At 37.5% G+C, this 19,640-nt stretch overlaps 1 protein-coding gene across 2 annotated transcripts in view; it reads right to left on the bottom strand.

The window, feature by feature from the left end:
• The window catches only part of LOC306858820 (ras-related protein Rap-1b), a 56,195-nt gene extending 37,786 nt beyond the window's left edge, over nucleotides 1-18,409 (bottom strand). For both annotated transcript variants that reach the window (XM_079399573.1, XM_079399572.1), the window contains exon 1: nucleotides 18,332-18,409. The gene's annotated coding sequence lies outside the window, so the exon portion shown is untranslated. The remainder of the gene's footprint in view (nucleotides 1-18,331) is intronic.
• Between the last annotated feature and the right edge of the window lie 1,231 nt (nucleotides 18,410-19,640).

Raw genomic sequence — 19,640 nt, 5'->3', positions numbered from 1 at the left:
TGTACTTCATAGTCTTACCTACATAAGATGTTTTTGGCACTGACCTGTTGCTCCAGTGTGTCCTTACTTATACTAATAAACTTTTCTGCTCTTTTTAGAAATAACACAGAATAGAACAAAACAAGTATAACGCCAAAGTGAATTAACGCATTCAATAGTAAACAACATGTGGGTCAACTTGGGCTTCCCCAAAACAAGAAGATTGTTTAGTGAGACTACATTCAAGATAACGCAACGTGCATCGGTTCATTTTTGTGCTGAGAAACTTGCACATTACATGTCAGGCCCCTTCTTTAAGCCCCTAACCAAAAGCATGGGGTTGCCAGATGTGGGACACACGTCGTATACAACCACTACAGCATTTGCTCTTACACTCCTGACGGCCACATGCAGGAGAAGAAAAAGAAGGTAGTGGTTTGGCGTAAGAAACTAAATGCACACATATACACAATCAACAGAGGGCAGGGAAAGTAGCAGCTGGTCTGAGGTCGATTTAAGGGCTTCATCTGAGCCTGACAGGAAAAGTTGCACTGCACATTTTTTGACATGGATGAGGGGTGCCAGGAAGCGCTTGCGGGTTGTGATTAGGCAGCAGGCCCTTCCATCTCCCAGGCCTCCCTGCAGCGACGGAAACCAGATAGCTGTGCCTAATAAACCACAAGCTGCGCCCTCTCAGAATCAAGGGGTGGCCCCATGCAACCGCTGTCTTGTGTCTTTATAAGGAAACTCACAGTCACTGATGTGTGATGTCAGCAGTCCAAATCCAAAGCACACATCAGATAATGCATCTGCAAACAACAGCCAGCTTTTATGGTTCATCTCCATGCTGGGCTCCAAACTATTTTAGAGAAGCATTAGAGAAACTGAGTTGCCCAGTAAGCTTGATTGTGCATTAAAAAGGTCACATTCTACACTTAGCATTACTTGTTCCCTGAAGTCCACTTATAAATGTTAGTCGAGGTTTCTGAGACCAATAACAGCATTCATTTAGTTTTACCTGATCATTTTAAACCCTCTCTGACCCTGTTTTGAATAATACCCTTAAGAAATCAATATGCAAACGACCATACCATTCACTTTGGAACTCCACATACTTCAGGTATTGTTAATTAAAGAGATCATTTGCTGAATACAAGACAAGATAAATTATAAGTAAAATGAATTTATATATATATATATATATATATATATATATATATATATATGTGTGTGTGTGTGTGTGTGTGTGTATATAACACATACATACACATATATATATATATATATACAGTCCCCTCCAAAAGTATTGGAACAGTAAAGTCAAAATTGCTCTGTTGGCTGTGGAGTCAAGACATTTGCAAATATGATTAAAAGTTGAATATGAGACAAAACTACAGAATGTCACATTTTATTATTGGGTGATTCAACACATAGATGTGCTGAGCTTCTTAGCTGGTTAGTAAAGAAACTGGCATAGTAGCGAAAGGAGTGGGGGATTTAGGTTGTGGTTATTGTGTTTATTTTTTCCCATTCCAGACTGCAAGAGCAGATCTATGAGTCCTTACCTCACCAACAGCTCCTGGCAGCAGGCCAGGCTGTCTAACACACTGACCTAAAGAGTGTGTGACTGATGACAGGGGACACGAGAGGAGGAGAAAGAGGGAGACAATGTGTGGTGAAGAATAAACAGGGAACACTAGCACATTATTTCTCTGCAGCGGTCTGTTCTTTTTTTTTTATCTTTCTGACATACGTCTGACATAGCAGAGCATGTGCATGCACGACTCCTGCAGGTGATGTCATCCGAGGGGACATGACCGCACATGAGACAGGAGCTGATTCACTGCCAGAATCTCTAGGTTCTTTGCGTAAGGAAGCTCTCGTGAGTACTGATCACTCATCTGCTCTCGGCTCTGGAACCCTGAAACCTGAATCCGCTCAGAAATGAGATGAACTCGGTAAGTGGATATGCTCCTGGTGGACTGGCATGCTCTACAAAACCCAGCCATCATGAGAAGAGCATAACAGCAACACAAATGATGCAAGATGGTGTATATGCTGCGTGTTTGTGGATGAGGGAGAAAGACATTAACGACTTTTTAATGTCAGTACTTAAATTAGTCTCTTTACGTTTCAAATGAAATGCTCAGGCTAATGGATGCTTCATACATTAGCTTGCATTTCACGCAACATTTCTCCCTTTAATTTTTTTCTTAAAGAGACAGTTCACTCCAAAATGAACATCCCTCATGTTGTAAAAACCTGTGTGACTTTCTTCCTGAAAAACATGGCTTTTTTACGACACAGCACTCTAAAAACAAAATGTAGTTCTTAAACTAAGGCCAATTTTAAAATAAATAAATAATAAAAAAATTATCCTGCAAAAATGTGTTGTGTGAATTTAGGTCAAGGAAAATGACTAAACTATATGCCGTTAGGCACTGAAAATCTCCAAATCTCCAAAAGTTGCACCATATATTACATAAATGATACCAAAAGCTGTTAGTGGTTGTGTATCATGATAGGCTAGTCTGCAAATGTGCAAGTACATTAGATTGGGGAAGGCAAAAAATGTGGTCTTTTATTCACCAAAAGCTATCATACAGGGACCGATGAAGACTTCATTTGAATCACCTTTTTTGGTTCACATTCTAATAAACATCTCCTTTTTGTGCTTCACAGTAAAAAGTCAGCCATGCAGGTTTGGCACAACAGAAAGGCGAGTAAATAATGACAATATTTATTTTTGGGTGAACTAAATTCTTTTAAATCCTTCCGAGCATCCCAGCAACAAACCATGGGATGTTTATTAAAATTTAATCTGTATTTTAGCAGACTAGTATCACAGAGTCCCCAGACACAGTTTAAGATATCTGTCAGACATCTAAGTGCTTGTAGCTAAATCAAGTACTGGGACGAGGCTTATAAATCACGCCATTTTACTTTCAGTTCCCTCTCTAGAGAAACTGTGTTAACTGCTTAAACCATCAGCACATACTGCTGGTAAACTGCAATGCCTCACAAAAGCACAGGGAAATGAACAAAGTCTCCATAAATAAACACAGCAGCTGTGATGAGGATGTGTTATATTAAGGATCTAGACCCACAACAACCTATGAACACGCCCACCTTGTCTCATGACACAGACCACACCCACCCAATAGCAGACCCCTCAGGCCCCACCTCCATCTCATAACCCAGACCACGCCCACCCCATTTCAGTTGACTGACATTCTTCAGTGACATTTCCCTCCACTCTGATTAAGTGAACACCCACTGTGCCAGATGATGAAAAGATACTGTCCAAGGCAGACGAAGAGGATTGAACTTTAATTCTACCCTGTCTGCCTGTTCCAGGGGGGGGGGGGGGGGGGGGGGACAAGAAATAATGCTGAAGAACTTTAAGAGTGCCTCGAGGTAGAGCACTTGACCTAAGAATCAAAAAAATTATCTTGTCATAAATCCAGACTACCTAAAATACTGAAATAAATCAGTAAACAAAGTGAAATGTCCAGTTAGTGGCACTAAAACCACATTCAGTTTTATCTAAAACAGATGACAGCGACTCTCCCAATGTTTTATTAGCCTACACTGGTCGTTTTACTTATCGCAAAATGTCCGGTCAATGGTGCTAAAATGTTACAAGCCGTTTGAGAATAATGCACCGCATACACTAAGCCCTGCCCTAAAAAGATGTGAACAAAAGTGTGACAAACACATTTGCTAAAGCAGCCATGCCATTTTTGCAACTCAGTGCTCTTTTAGCATTAGACTTATGTTTTAGTGGACTCATACCCATGCGTAATGCTGTACCAGGTGAGCTATTGAGCAAGTTTACCACATCAGAAAACCATACATATGGATCTAGTTATGTGATGCAAACATCAAAATGTATTATTTTACAAATCATGCACTATGGTAAAACTGTTTAAGTCATAACATAATTTAACAGGCTAAATAAGTCCTTATTAATAAATAATCTGCCACTGTAATCATATTTTGCGTGAAAAGGAGTAATAGTTGGTGGTGTCTTAACCTCAAAAGTGTTAATTTCAGCTGAAAATGCAGTGAACTGTACATAATAAGTATGCAATAAAGTAGGTAGAGGCACATTTTTCCAATGTGCGCATGTTGAATATATTGGCACCCAAAACATTTTTCTACATGACTTTGAGAATGTTTGAAAAATCAAACGTGATAAACTGGAAAAAAAGAAAGATAAACCTTACTGGGAATTTATGGGGATTTCCACACTCAACTTGTGGAGAGTAGGGATGCAACGATACCATTTTTTCAGAACCGATCCGATCCTGAAAATTCTGAGTATCTGCCGATACCGATCCAATCCGATACCAGCGCAGTTGTTTTTAAATCAATGTAGAATTTCTATACTTCTGTGTGTGTTACTCTTTTGTGTGTTAAACACAATCTACTACATATAGATAACATAATTTTAATGAAAAATAACAAATGAAAAAATATATAATCATAATCTATGACAAAAATATGATTATAAACTTGGTTATAATTCAGCAAAAGATACTCTAGAAAAATCATGGGTGCACAATAATTTTATAAAACCTAGTGAAACGTTTTTATTTACAATTAAAAGTGAACAAGTGTAGGACTAAATCTGGTGAAATTATACACATTGCTCTTTGAATTGTACTATAAAATTAAAAGACATTTCTTTTAAATCTATAGCACAGTAATGAAGGCAGCAACATATGATAGATAGGACAGAACAAGAAAGACTGTTAATAATCTTTCATTGCGCAAAAGTGTTATAGTATGTAAGGCTCCGATATAGAGCAGCAGAAAGCGCTTATTCGCATCCCGTGCGCAGAATGATGCGCTTGAAGCGACACGGAGTCACAGCGCGCAGCTCTCTGAGTCCACATAGAAACGTTCAAAGTACAAAGGGAAGAAATATTGATGCGTAGTGTATTAAATCTGTGTGTAAGTTTATTAAGCCTTTTCTTTTAACAGTTTTAAACCTGTACTGTAGTTTGACTGTAGTAACTGAACGCGACACACAGTTTGATTGCTGAATGGAGGACGACAGACAGCCGCGGCGGAGAGAAGATAAACATTCATCTGTACCTCAGATTAAACTATGGAACAGCTTCAGAACACTTGAAATATAGTGCACAAAAACTTTATGGTGCTTTATAATGTTTTTGTGCCTTTCGTGGGGCTCAACAATAACAGAATATTATACACACAATATCGGATTTGGATCAGTCTCGTCTGACCGAGAAAAGCATGTTCCAGAAGTTCCTAAAAACAACCTAATCAATTATGCGCCACTAACAATGAGCTACTGATGATTCAGTGTCCAGCAACCAATCAGAATTGGAGTCTGGTTTGAGGGAGGAGCTACAGAACTCCACGTGATACTAGGTGGAAATACACCTAATCATGGTCAACTAGGGATGGGTACCGAAACTCGGTATTAAAATCGGTCTCGGGGCTAAATTATGAAAGACCGGAGTATCGATAAGCTCTGACGTTATTGGTACTTCTGTCGGTATTGGAGAAATTAAGAAAACACACATACATTTATTGTTGCTCTCTCTCTCATATATATATATATATATATATATATATATATATATATATATATATATATATATATATATATGTCGCCAGCTGTTTTTATGTGCAATAATATTCAAACATTTGTCTATGATGCATTTTTGCTATGCGCAATTCAGAAGCCAGATCGCGCTCACGCGGAGGAGCTTCAGCACACACAACATGAAAGTCCTGTTTAATTATGATAGAAGAGAGAACCAACTATTCAAACATCTGCTCACACTTTAGGCCTGTGGCTGTTATATTAAGCTAAGTATTTATTTATTTTTTCGATTTTGACTTCCAAGGATTATAGCCGCATTTCTTCCACAACTCCCTTCCCTTCATAGCGGCGCGGATTCGTTCCTCCGAACCAAAACTTAACATCTGAATCAGCTCAATCAGTGATTGTTATAAAATGCCGTCTTTACTGTTGCTACATTGCAGGACATATTTGATAGTAAAACGTTGAAAGTACAATCTGCTGTTCCCCAGGCTGAAATGTGTGTGCGCGCGTGTGCCTGCGCGGCGGCGTGCTCCAAAACGGACAAGCAAAGTACACTTTGAGCTTCGGGCGCGTCGAAATAACACACAAAAATATGCCAACAAATACACACACAATGTGTCAAAATGGCCGGTTACGAGAGTCTTCACTTTTATGTTTTAAGTGGACGAGAACAGTTGGGAGAAAATCCGATGCGTGTCAGTATATTGTCTTAAAGTGTCAGACTGGAGCTTGAGCCATCAATGTTAATCAAAGAACAAAATGCAAAGAGAAAATCACCCACAGCTCTTAATCTGAACAACGTTATAGCTTTAATAAACATAAATCTATCAGTACATACAGTGAAAACTATGCAGTGCTCATTTACATTTGATTACTTTTGTAACTATTACTTACCTGAACATTAATATTAGTAGACCTTCATGGGAAAATGAAAGCACTGTTTATTTCATTTCGTTTGTGTGTTTGTTTTATTGTATTTGTCAGTTTGTTTTACTTTGTTTCTTTGTTCATGTTGTTACTGTATCTTATCTTATGTATATAAAACACTAAAAATACCTGCACACTGGTGCATTTACAAATTGATGAAGTGCAGGCATTTTTAGTGTTTTATATACATAAGATAAGATACTGTAAGAATATGAACAAAGAAACAAAGTAAAACAAAAAGTACCGATAAGAATACCGTTAAAGTACCGGATCGATAAGCAGTATCGGTAAGAGTAGTAATACCGTTAAAACCTTAATGATACCCATCCCTATGGTCAACACAGATCTGTGGTAAAAGGAAACTACCAATCAGATTAATACGGAAATGTAGAGTCTACAGTACACTATGCTCATTAAAGTGTTGAGTAATCAAATGAATTAACTGAAAAATTACACCTTTTGAGACAAACCAAAATCCACATCAGCTGCGGGTGCATTCTGAAAAGTGTGTGGAACTCATAAGCCTGACTCATGAATATTAATTAGCTGATTTAACATTCACCAATAGTATTTAAAGACAAGTCCACACTAGCCATAGTAGGCAACTTCTAAATAGCATCGTTTCATTAGGCCAGCTACAATTTGTTTGTCAAATGATGGTCAAAACGTTTCAAATACAATTGTAGTAAAAATAATATATTTGAAAGGGCAGAGGAAAATATAAGTGTTCCGTCCAGTTTTAATGGATGTTATGCCCTGACACATCAGTAAAAATCCACACCCCGGGGGAAATCCCTCAGCAAAAAGGAGTGTTGTGTAAGCTATTCCATACAAATGTGCAGTAATAAACAGCAATCATTAAGCTAATTATGGTCAAAATGTAGGTCCAAATCAATTACATTTATGGTCCCAGGAAGATGGATAATTAAACTATAATTGCTTTCTGTTTGAATATATCAAGCTAAGAAAAACTATGTTTATAGCAAACAAAGTCATTCAGTCAATTCCAGTGCAAATGGAATTAGGAGGACAGCAGAGGGAAGACAGTCGGCCTGCCGGGATTGCTCGTGCCTGCTGGTGCCTGGCGGCTTTCTTTTCTCGGAGCTGAACAGACTGCTGGGATCTGCAGGGGTGGTTAGCTTTGCCATTCCGAGGAGCGTGGAGAGAAGCACCACGTTCTCCCACGGGATTCATCGGAGGGAGTCTGAACATGTCACTCCATAGAAAAGTCAACTGATATTTCGACAAGAGAGGCAAGCGGGAGGTAAAACGCAGCGTGTGGCATCGTACAAATAGACGTATACTCATATGCAAATATACGTAAGTGCATACGCACATCCCGGGAGAGATGAACGCGATGCTCATTGGAGCTGGAAAAAATGCATCTTAAAACATAAAAGAGATTGGCGTTCAAAAGATGTGCAAATTCGCAAACAGAGAGACTCATATACACATGAATGGGTCACGTACATGCAGATGATACATGAGAGCTCTACAGCAGCACACTAAACAGTCCCTGAGTCTATCTGAAGATGTTGGGATTAAATTAAAATCCACAGAGCCGTTTAAGGACGTCTGTTTAGAGAGCCACACAAAACAACAACTGGCCTGAGCTGACAGCCACAAATCAGAGCAGCAGACTGGATTAACCAAATAACAAATCTACAAGTGTATGGCTTCAAAAAGATATCTATAATCAAGGCCACATTTGAATGAGAACTGCTGCTGTAATGTTGCAATAAGCAACCAAGGCTCAACATTAAAGACTTTTTCTTGCCAACGCAAAAAAAGTGCGCATTTCACACAATTATATACAATTTATAAACAAAAATATGAAAATAATTTTAAAATATTTATTAAACATAAGTCATAATCATTATTATTATTACATAAAACAATACAAAAAATAAAAAAATTGTTTATTTTATCTAAATATATATTTTTCCATATTTTATGCAATATGTAAAAATATTTTTTATATTAAAATGTAAATTATAAAAAGTATTTAAAACTGAACTAAAATTAAATTAAATTTTGTAATCCACTTGGGAACATGAGAAACTCCAACTGAACGTTTATGGATGTTACGTTTTATCTCAGAGTTTTGTGACAAAGTATTTTTTTTTTTTTTTTTTTTAGTTTAAACTTGCTAAAACTAATCTTTTATAATCTCTAAAACATTTCTCAATATCCTGCATTTTGATCTTCTCTACCTGCTTTTTAAAAGTGAAGTGAGATCATTTCTGCACCAATAGCTTCTCTGAAAAAAAATAAAAAAAATAAAAATTTGCTGCCACTTCCGTGTTCTTCACTAATGGTATCATGTATCTATGACCGGAATGCTTTAATTTACTCTATTAAAAGGGTTGTAGAACTACATGAAGACTCTATTAAACCTTCAACATGGGGATTCTTCAACCCCTTCCTTATCACATTTAAAACTTCCCACAATCTATTACTTTAATGAGGTTGAGTATACATGGCTCTACGAGTCTCTACCATGACCTGTAACCCCATAAACACAGGAGGCCCAAAGCCTCACCTCTGACTTAGCTCCGGTCTCCTTCTCACGTGTAAAGCCACCCTAAACCGCCATAAATGCTAAGAAACCAGTCTATATCCACTGTGATTAAAGGGTCCTTGGAATCCTATAAGCTGGGCTTTGTGTGCCAGGTTCCATCAAAAGTGTTTCCCATGTCCCTGAAGAAAAGCGCCAAAACGAAACACATCAGGCGATCATACGGCCTGTGTTATCTTTTTCTCGGCAGTGGGCTCCTTTGAGCAAAATCTCTTCACTACGGTGCCATACATAAAACAAGCTCTTGAAGCTTTCCAGTAGGAGTAACTTCTCTCAGTAAGTGGTAACACACAAACGTAATGCGTATTTTGATGTCTGTTTAAACTTTTAGGCTAACTTGAAGCATTTCTAGAAAAATGTGCCGCAGCTACTAATGATTAATCAGCCAATATTTTGTAACCAACACTGTGATGCTATTTTTCAACACACATATATATACACATATAATATACATATAATATATATATATATATATATATATATATATATATATATATATATATATATATATATATATATATATATATATATATATATATATATACACACATTTTTTTTTGTGAATTTTAAGTAAAACATTGCGTGACAAGAGTTCCTTTCAACTGTATTGTGTATATATCTGCATTATATCCGTCACTTTTAACATCGGTATTGGCATCAGTTATTGGAAAGACGTACTGTATGTTGTCGACCTGTTGTAAATACTTTGGTTATAAAATAAAGATACACAATATATCAGAATCATATTGTTTACTGGATGATATTCAAGATTTTATCATTGATTTTAGTTTGTATTTATCTATTTATTTTTTACATTAAGTAGACTGATATCCAATATTTTGAACCGATATATACAGGTGCATCGTGAAAAAATGTGTTCGTTTTTTTTGTAACGTCAAAATGTGAAACTTTTATATATTCTAGATTCATTCATGTCTGGTATAAAAATTAAAATTAAATTATTTTATCGGCAAATCAGTTTTGAAAATGACCGATAACCATAAAAATGACTAATATCAGCGCCGATAATCGTCGCCCCCCAATCTATTATCTGCCAGGATTTTAATATTTTAATATACAACATGGACATTCACTTTTCTTTATAAAGATGTGATCTTTATGAAAGTGACAACCACAGGAAGTCTCGTGCCCATTTAACAGGCTATGCCAAGTTTATGAAAGATAAATTAATGTTTAATGGCATTTAGAACAAGTCAGTAAAAACGGCCACAAGTATATCCACCATGAAGTGAAGCATCCCCATGCAGAATTGTACCCCAGTAGAGCTGTGGCGGGTAAGGCTACACGTGAGAGATAAGCCAGACTTGGCTAAACTCTGAGCCGAAGGTGCTGTTGCAGTCAGGATGGAGCCAATAACCAGCCAGCAAAGTTATTAGCACCTAAGCTAGCAGCCGGCTACGGATGTGCTATCATAGCTCTGGCAAATTTAGCATGGCAAACTCGTAGCCTGCAGTAAATCTGTGTCAAAGCAACACAGTGTAGTGGTAATGACTACATAAACTGGTCTCTTGTCTGTAATTAACACAAACCACAGCAGGGCTGAAAACAAACGCCATATTTGTTGTGTTTTTAACACGGCTTTTTTCTAAGTCAAATCTGGATGAAACCATGTAATCATCTCTAGGAACAAGCACAAGGCCATTACATCAGAGACAGACTGAAATATAAGATATAATGACAGCAGTCTGGCTCACTGTTTGCCATTAATTGTTTTCAACTGGTTCAAAAGAAATCTAATTGTGTCAAAAGATCTATCATAACTTACACTTACTAACACACAAAAGGCTTGATCGGAGCTACAGCAGCATTAAAAACCAACTTGAAAATATTCAGTGGCCCACGTAACAGATAGAAAAGGCTTTTGTTTTGGTAAATGATGCAGTTTTAACTGGCCCTGTCAAAATCTGTGTTGAAGCCCAACATGTTATTTGCAAGTCAATCAACTCACCTAGGTTACAGGTTGTCAAGGACAATGAGTGAAAACAAACATGGAGTAGCAATCACGGTTTCACAATGAGACGTTTCCTTCTGATGCAACAAATTGGTGGGGGCTCTGCTGAGAAAGCATCTAAAATGATTTACCAAAGTGAACATTTGCTCTTTTTCCTCACATCCTCTCAACCAGTGTGGTCTCAATTTCTGTTTGCAAAAACAGAAAATTTAAATTCTGTCACCAATTACTCACCCTCATGTCATTTCAAAACCTATTTTCTTTCTTTCATTGACCAAAAAAAAAAAAAAAGAGAGATGTTAGGCAGGATGTTCATGCTGCTCTTTTCCGTTTCATAACTGTGAATAGTGACCAAGCATCAAAAATGACAAAAAAGCACCATGAAAGTATCAAAACAATAGTTCATACCCAAAATAAAGGATCTAAAAGGGGGGTTAAGCAGCGAAGAAGCATTTTTGGTTCCCCAAAGAACCATTAAGTAAACATTTTCACTCTAAGGCCCGGTTTACACTAGTGCGTTTTAACTTTAAAAAGGCGTTTTAGAATGAAAAAGATCCTCGTCTAAACTGGCTTTTCAGAAACTATCTCCATCTCCACTACACAACCGAAAACGCATGTCACATGACCCTTCATGCAGGTTCAAACATAGATTTGTATAGGTAGATTCCCTATTATTTAGATGGCAGACGCATCTACGTGCTTGGAGCTGTCGAATGGGGAATCTACTGATACATATCTATGGGCAGCAAAGGTAAAGGCTAGAATGGCTTTGTATGGCACTACTGGGCATGCGCACATCAGTACAGCATCATTTGTGTCACACTGTACAACAATAATTACTATTTTTTCATTCTTGTAAGGGGTAGGTGTAGGCACTAATAAAACAAATAGGTAGAAAATTCATTTCATTGGTCATTTCCGGTCGGAGCTATCCTTTCTAGACACAACTGGCAGCAACGGCACAGTTTTCAAAAGTCTCTGTTTTGGTCCGTTTACACTGAAACGCAACCCCAGAGTTTTCAAACTAAAACGGGGTCTGCAGCGTTTTCAAAAGTCTCCATTTTTGACCTCGAAAACGCCAGAGTAGTGTAAATGATAGGTGTAACCGTAGCAAAAGTTGTGGGTTTTAAAACAAAAACGCAATAGAGTAAATGGGGCCTTAAAAATCCATTTGTGGATTCAAAATGTTCCATGGATGGTTAAAGGTTCTTCATGGAACCATAGATGCCATTAAAATAATATTTTTGACCTTTATGCTCCACACACTGGTAGACTTTATAGCTCTCAAATCTCATTTATGCAGTTTGAACAAACACACATTCAATATTTATTCAACATTCAGCCTGGTGCGATGTTACTTTTCTCTCATTTTTGAAGTTTGACCAATTTGTTCACCATTCACTTTCACTGTATGCAAAAGAACAGCATGAACATTCTGCAAAGCATCTCCTTTTGTGTTTCACAGAAGAAAGTCATACAGGTTTGTGTGACTAACTGCAAACTGTTCCTTTAAAATGTAAACTCAAAAACATCTGCACTGGCATTTACATTGAGGTACAATTTTATCCCCACTTGTGATGTAGTTACTAGGGATGCATCGATCCAATACTCAGGATCGGTATCGGCTCCGATACGGTCATTTTCTGCGGATCGGGTATCGGTCAGACGAGACCGATCCAAATCCGATATTGTGCGTATACTATTCTGTTATTGTTGAGCCCCACGAAAGGCACAAAAACAAAGCACCATAAAGTTTTCGTGCACTATATTTCAAGTGTTCTGAAGCTGTTCCATAGTTTAATCTGAGGTACAGATGAATGTTTAAGTCTTTAAATTCCGCTCCATTCAGCAATCAAACTGCGTGTCGCGTTCGGTTACTACAGTCACACTCTCTTCAAGAGCGCACAGTTACTGAGGTTTAAAACTGTTAAAAGAAAAGGCTTAATAAACTTACACACAGATTTAATACACTACGCATCAATATTTCTTCCCTTTGTACTTTGAACGTTTCTATGTGGACTCAGAGAGCTGCGCGCTGTGACTCCGTGTTGCTTCAAGCGCATCATTCTGCGCACGGGATGCGAATAAGCGCTTTCTGCTGCTCTATATCGGAGCCTTACATACTATAACACTTTTGCGCAATGAAAGATTATTAACAGTCTTTCTTGTTCTGTCCTATCTATCATATGTTGCTGCCTTCATTACTGTGCTATAGATTTAAAGAAATGTCTTTTAATTATATAGTAGCCTATATATTTATATATAAATGTATTTGTTTGTTTCATGACTGTATTTTACAACAGTTCAAAGAGCAATGTGTATAATTTCACCAGATTTAGTCCAACACTTATTCACTTTTAATTGTAAATAAAAATGTTTCACTAGGTTTTATAAAATTATTGTGCACCCATGATTTTTCTAGAGTATCTTTTGCTGTATTATAAACCAAGTTTATAATAGTATTTTTTATATAGATTATGATTATATATTTTTTCAATTGCTATTTTTCATTAAAATGATGTTATCTATATGTAGTAGATTGTGTTTAACACACAAGAGTAACACACACAGACACACAGAAGTATAGAAATTCTACATTGATTTAAAAACAACTGCGCTGGTATCGGATTGGATCGGTATCGGCAGATACTCAGAATTTTCAGGATCGGATCGGTATCGTTGCATCCCTAGTAGTTACACTAAACTACAAGGCAACAATTACGAACACTGGCTCAAAGGGCAGGGGTGTCAAACATCATAATCATAATCACATAATAAACAACACCATAAATACCCTTATCAAAACAATGTCACTAAGACGAAGGAAATAGCACAATTTCTATTGCTAGAACCAGTAAGCTGCTTAGAGACTGGAAAACAACAAGTCGGGAGGCAGATTATGGAAGGAAAAGGAGCAACGGGAGACGAGATCAATGAGAACTCAGCCCAACCTCTAGTGTCAAATGTCAACACATGGCAGGGCATCTGACGTCTGACTGACTACAGCATATAGACCCCAGGGATGCGTTTACACACACACACACACACTTCTCTGCAGACAAATGAGCAATGCTGCTTCATGAACTTGTTGCTCAAACCATTTTATTGTGTATTTCTAAATCAGATCTCAGCCTAATAGAAGGTGTCATCATAAAGGCTGGGTAGTAGATCTAATATTTATGTGCAAAATAAAAATAAAATAACATTGTGAACATATGGATGATTTCACTATGCTTTTTCCAATTTATATTTATTTTTTAGGCTAATTCTGCCCGTCTGGCGTCAATCCTGAATAAAGCACTTAGACATAAGACATTTTGATAATCAATTCAGTGAGTTTTTTTTCTCAAAATGTAGTACTCCTTTAAAGTGCCATGAAATGTATAGAGCCATTTCAGAGACAATATGTACATAAAACCATATCTAGATTTTCTTTTTTAAAATCAATATTACAAATTTCATCCAGCCCTTAAAAAGCCTTTAAATATAATACTCTCCTGTTCAAAAGTTTGGGATCAGTAATATGTTTTTTTTTTTAATGAGAAGTCTCTTACACTGCCTCATTTATTTAACAATCATATTGTGAGATATTATTACAATTTAAAATACATCTTTACTATCTTAAAATTTTAAAATGTAATTTCCTGTAATTTTCAGAAGCCATTACTCAAGTCTTCAGCGTCACATTACTGTTCTCCTTAATATTTTTGTGGAAATCATGATACATTTTTTTGTCAGGATTCTTTGATAAAGAACAGTATTTATTTGAAAAATAAATCTTGTATAACATTATTAATGTCTTCACTGTCTTCAGAGGCAAACTGATACTTTATCAATACAGTGCAGCCTTGTTGGAAAAAAAGCAGCATTTTCTTTCAAGAAATAACAAATATATATTACTGACAACATTTTTCAACATCAGTGTACATATATAAAGCATCAACAAATATCTGTACTTCAATTTGATCATAAGTGCCATTCAACTGTCTATTTCTGGATCACAGACTCAGAAAAGGAACCAATCTTGCAAGTCACAAATAGCTGCCACAGTCATCAGTCATGGCTTACATGCTTAAATGAGGACAATGATGTGTGGGAATAGATGGAGGAATTGCTTTGTGATTAGCGTTAGAAAACGTGAGCGTCAAGCTGAGCTACACCACATTAGCTCAGTAACCATTGGTAACAACTTGAGTCAATTCGGATTTCTTACACTGAAACCCAGTTGATCTCTGTTAAAAACAAAGTATATTTACAGTATCAAACCCACAGCTATCTTTACACTCACTTAGTCTCGCACAACAATCACATGATTTAAAAGGAGGAAGGAAGGCGTGACAGGGCCACCAGGTTTCATGAGGCCCTTTGGCCTAAAGAGGAAGTGGTCCAATTTGCTGAGGGACGCCAACAGCCTTCTTTTCCCCACACTGTCATGCTCTTCCTCTCCAGAGCATCTCCTTTCCTTTCTGCTCAGTTAGTTCCTCTAAAAGTCTCAAACAGTTACCGACAGCTGGCAGTTAATGTTTTGTCATCTCGTTACCCACTGGCTTCAAAACGCTATTCCGTTTCCTAGCCAAATGTCAAAGCCTTGGTGGGAAACCACAGCGCTTACTAATGTCATAGCTGTTCTCAATACTCAATATTCAAAATCAGGGGCTCAAGAGGTAAAATGTAAGGATCTGAAATTGAAAGACCCACAATCAACCATATATATACACCAGTTACAGACCCATAATATAGTGACACTAGAAGAATACCGAGCGTAATTCTGACTAGCAGGCTGGTTATTTTGACACGGCCCTCCAGAGGAATCAGTCCCGACAGCTGTATTAGCACTGCCATTTAGAAAGTCAAAGAGATATTTGCTTCCCTGACAGACCCGGTGTTTGTTTGAATACGGTTTGACTCCCACAAGAACGCTGCTGGGAAGTTCTGATACAGCTCAAAGCAAGAACCACACTGTCACCCGCAACAATCGCAACTATAATTATACAAAACAACTAGGCACTACACGAAAGCAATACCTGAAATCGACACATCATAGCAGACGTGCCTCTAAATTTAGACGTTTCTTCCAGGACCCAACCCAGATTTTTAAAAGATGTTCAAACGGTGGGCGGCTGTCTTTGAAAGGAAGTCCACATCTCTTCATTTTGTTATTTTCAACAGAGCCTACAGACCAGCATTCCTCTGTGCCCAAGAGGACACACTATCACGGGGATTTCCTTCCTCTTGCTCTAGGAGGGACAGGATTGGGGTCAGACCCCACTAGAGTGAGGGCGTCCCGACCCAACACTCCAAAAAAGATCTGTGCTAAGCACTGGTATGGTAACAAGCTTGGCATCTCAATTCGAGAATTTGGACATGTACACATGAATAAATTACACTTTTTCTTTTTTTTTTTTACTGAAACTTGATGACATGGGTAAACAGGACACGCACAAAAAAGAAGCAAAAACAAAGCTATGACTGCGTAACCTCATTTCACACAAAGTTAGTGAACTGAGAAGAGTTTTGACACAGGAAATGTAAGGGTGTACATACACTTATCTGCCTTTGGCAGTGACAGATATATTGCTGCCTGCTTTTCCGTGATTGGGAATGACAAGTGTTTGCTCAAGACCCCATCAGAAACAGGAAACAGTGTTCACTCGATAGGTGGTTGCACAAGTTGTCAGATATTGCAGCAAACATAAACCTATACAAATTCCACAAAGCCTAAATGAAGTTTTGAACCATTTTACACTGGAAAGGTGGCACAAAAGCTCCATGTATTCCACAAATAAAGGTGTATTTACACAACTGAGTAAATTAAAATAATGCAAATGTTATAATAATGCTAGGAAATTCTGAATATAGAAATATAATGTGAAATTACAAATAACAAACTATGAAAATGTTAATTCATAATATATGCTTAAATGTGCAGTCACATCGGCTAGTTTTTCAGCAAAATTTCAAAGGCAAATAAAAAAGGTTCATCATCAATAGCACAGCCATTTATGAAGCAGAGCTCACATTTAAGTCACTGTCGCACCAAGCAGTTTTCTGTTGGTGACTGTGGCCAATTTATGTGACCAAATTAAACATGAGTGAAATCTGCATCGGAAACACTTCGCCACCACACAAAACTCCCAATCATGCGAATTCCCATTGAAACTAGATTTCGTCCATAAAAACTGCAGACAAATGGTAAATGTGACCGCACCTTAAGGCTGCACTGATGCTGCATTTCATTCCCACAAAGGCAAAGCAGAATCAGATACTATGTGCTTAAGGTGAATCTGGCATATTTTAGTAGTTATTTATGTGACATGGCATTTCTACACAGACTTTATAGCAGACGCAAAGCCACCTCGGAGCAGGTTGTGTAGAGACACCTTTGGAGAAAGGCTGTTATAATTTGACAAGAGTCCCGTCATTAAAGATCAAGCCATTAAAATTGCATGGACTTCAGCCTCATATCCCTTCTCAGAGGACAATATTCAAAATGTCAAATCCAACTAGGAGTCTATAAGGGCCCTGTGATGTCTTCTGGTCTATGAAGTGGAATGCAACATGAGTTTTTAAAAAATATATATAATTATTTCCTTAACCCTGAAAAGCATGAGTACAAAGTATTCCTACGTGATCTGACAGTCACTCCACCGTGAAAGAAAAACGAGTCTCGTTTTCTCCAATTCGCCTTGAATGAACTAGTCATCTCCCTCGACTGAGAAACAGAACAGAACTAGGCGGGGCCGGTAATCAGTCAAATCTAGAAGGAAAGACTGCGTTAGAGGCGCTAAATGTGCCTTTTCTCACAATGCCTGACACTCCTTATCCATCTCTTTACGTAAACAGTGTCGAAAAATGCAGCTTTGACGGTTAGAAGCCGGTAATCTGGGCTTCGTTAAACTACTCATTCGTACAACTTTTCCATTTCCGCTATAACTTCCACAGTGCCGTGGGCATGAGACAACAAAAAACGCCATTCTTCAGGCAACACAACGCCGCAAAGCTCGCGCGCTTCTACACAAAGTTCCCAGCGATCATTCTCGCCATAAAGCCGAGTATGGTAAATCTAAGGAGTTGAATTGTTTCACTCCAGCTCCGCCATATTCTAGACATCTGAGCTGCTCTTCCGCAAACCCTGTGCCGGTCTGCTTTGCAAGTATTGTAACATTCCGCCGTTCAGCCGCTACAATGTATCAATCAAACTGTGACATCATAATCCCCTCACAGTTCCCGCGCAATACACGCGCCGTTAAAACTGTAATGCCACAGAATCTCGCGCAAATGCGATACTTACAGCAATCCGCTACAGCTCCAGCCAGTCCGTCCGCCTGCGCCTGTGAAAGAGCTGCTCGCCTCTGGAAGGGAGGGTGGGTGAGGTTTAGAGTCGAGCATGACGTTACAGCCTCGGTTTCAGCACCGTACGCTCCTGAGCTCTGCCTACAATTGAGCGTAACGGGAAACGGAGAACACGGTTTTCTCTATGGTACGCAATATAATATCAACGAGGAAAAAATTGTGATATTTTTCCTGCTTAAAATTGGACACTATAACAATAAACATTCATTAATTTTTTTTTTACGTGTGTTGCCTCAAGGCAACATTGTACCACAACGGACAAATTTAAACATTTGACATTTTCATGCTTAAAAAATAAATATATTTATTATATATTTTATTATATATTTGTTAACATCATTTTCTTTAACCAAATACTTGAACAGTTAGTTTTATCTAGTTTTCAATGTATTGCATATCTCATATTTAATAAAATGCAATTTCATATCCAGCTGTTGGTCTCAGGCAACATTGTACCATCGTGGATCACAGGTATAACCAAACCATCATATCAGTTATCGTATCAAAACATTACAGAGTTGTTTAAAGGTAAAAAAAATCAAAATCAGCATAAACTTATCCTAATATGCAGCTTATCCTTACAAGCATGCACATACACACACAAGCACATGCATGTAAAATCTCCTTCCTCACTAATGACACCTCACTGCTTGTGAAAGCGATTCCTCTCAACAGAAAAATCATGATATAAAGTATCTGAATTGCTATTTTTACAAATGCATTGCAAAATTTAGCAAAAATACAAATACATTTAGATAATTCTAACTCTTTTCCTTACAAATATAATGTACTTGTATTCCAACTTAGCAGGCCAACATGGCCCCATGTGATTCCATTATGGTACAATGTTGCCTTGAGGCAACATGAAGTTTTTTTGTAATTTCCTAAAATACATTTGACGATATATAATGTAAAGTTTTTGAAAATACTTCTTTACTTACCAATAAAGGTGACTCAGATTTTTTTGTAGGCATTTATATGTATGAAAATTGATAATAAATGCACTTTTCATTGGAGAAACTATAGGGAGTCATGTGCACATGTCCTGAAATTGGAAGCAAAATGGACTGTGGGTCATGTGATCATTTTCCTTGATTAGTGTTTGCGTTCTACTACTCTGAGATAGCATTTATTAATTAAATGGGTGTCTCATTTTATTAAAAAACCCTAAAATAAAGCATGTTACTGATTTTAAATGTAATTATTACTCACTTTCCTTTATATTTAAATATGTGAATTTTATATTA

The sequence above is a fragment of the Barbus barbus genome (assembly GCF_936440315.1).
Source record: "Barbus barbus genome assembly, chromosome: 39".
Lineage (NCBI taxonomy): Eukaryota > Metazoa > Chordata > Actinopteri > Cypriniformes > Cyprinidae > Barbus > Barbus barbus.
This window is presented reverse-complemented; position numbering and strand designations above follow the sequence as displayed.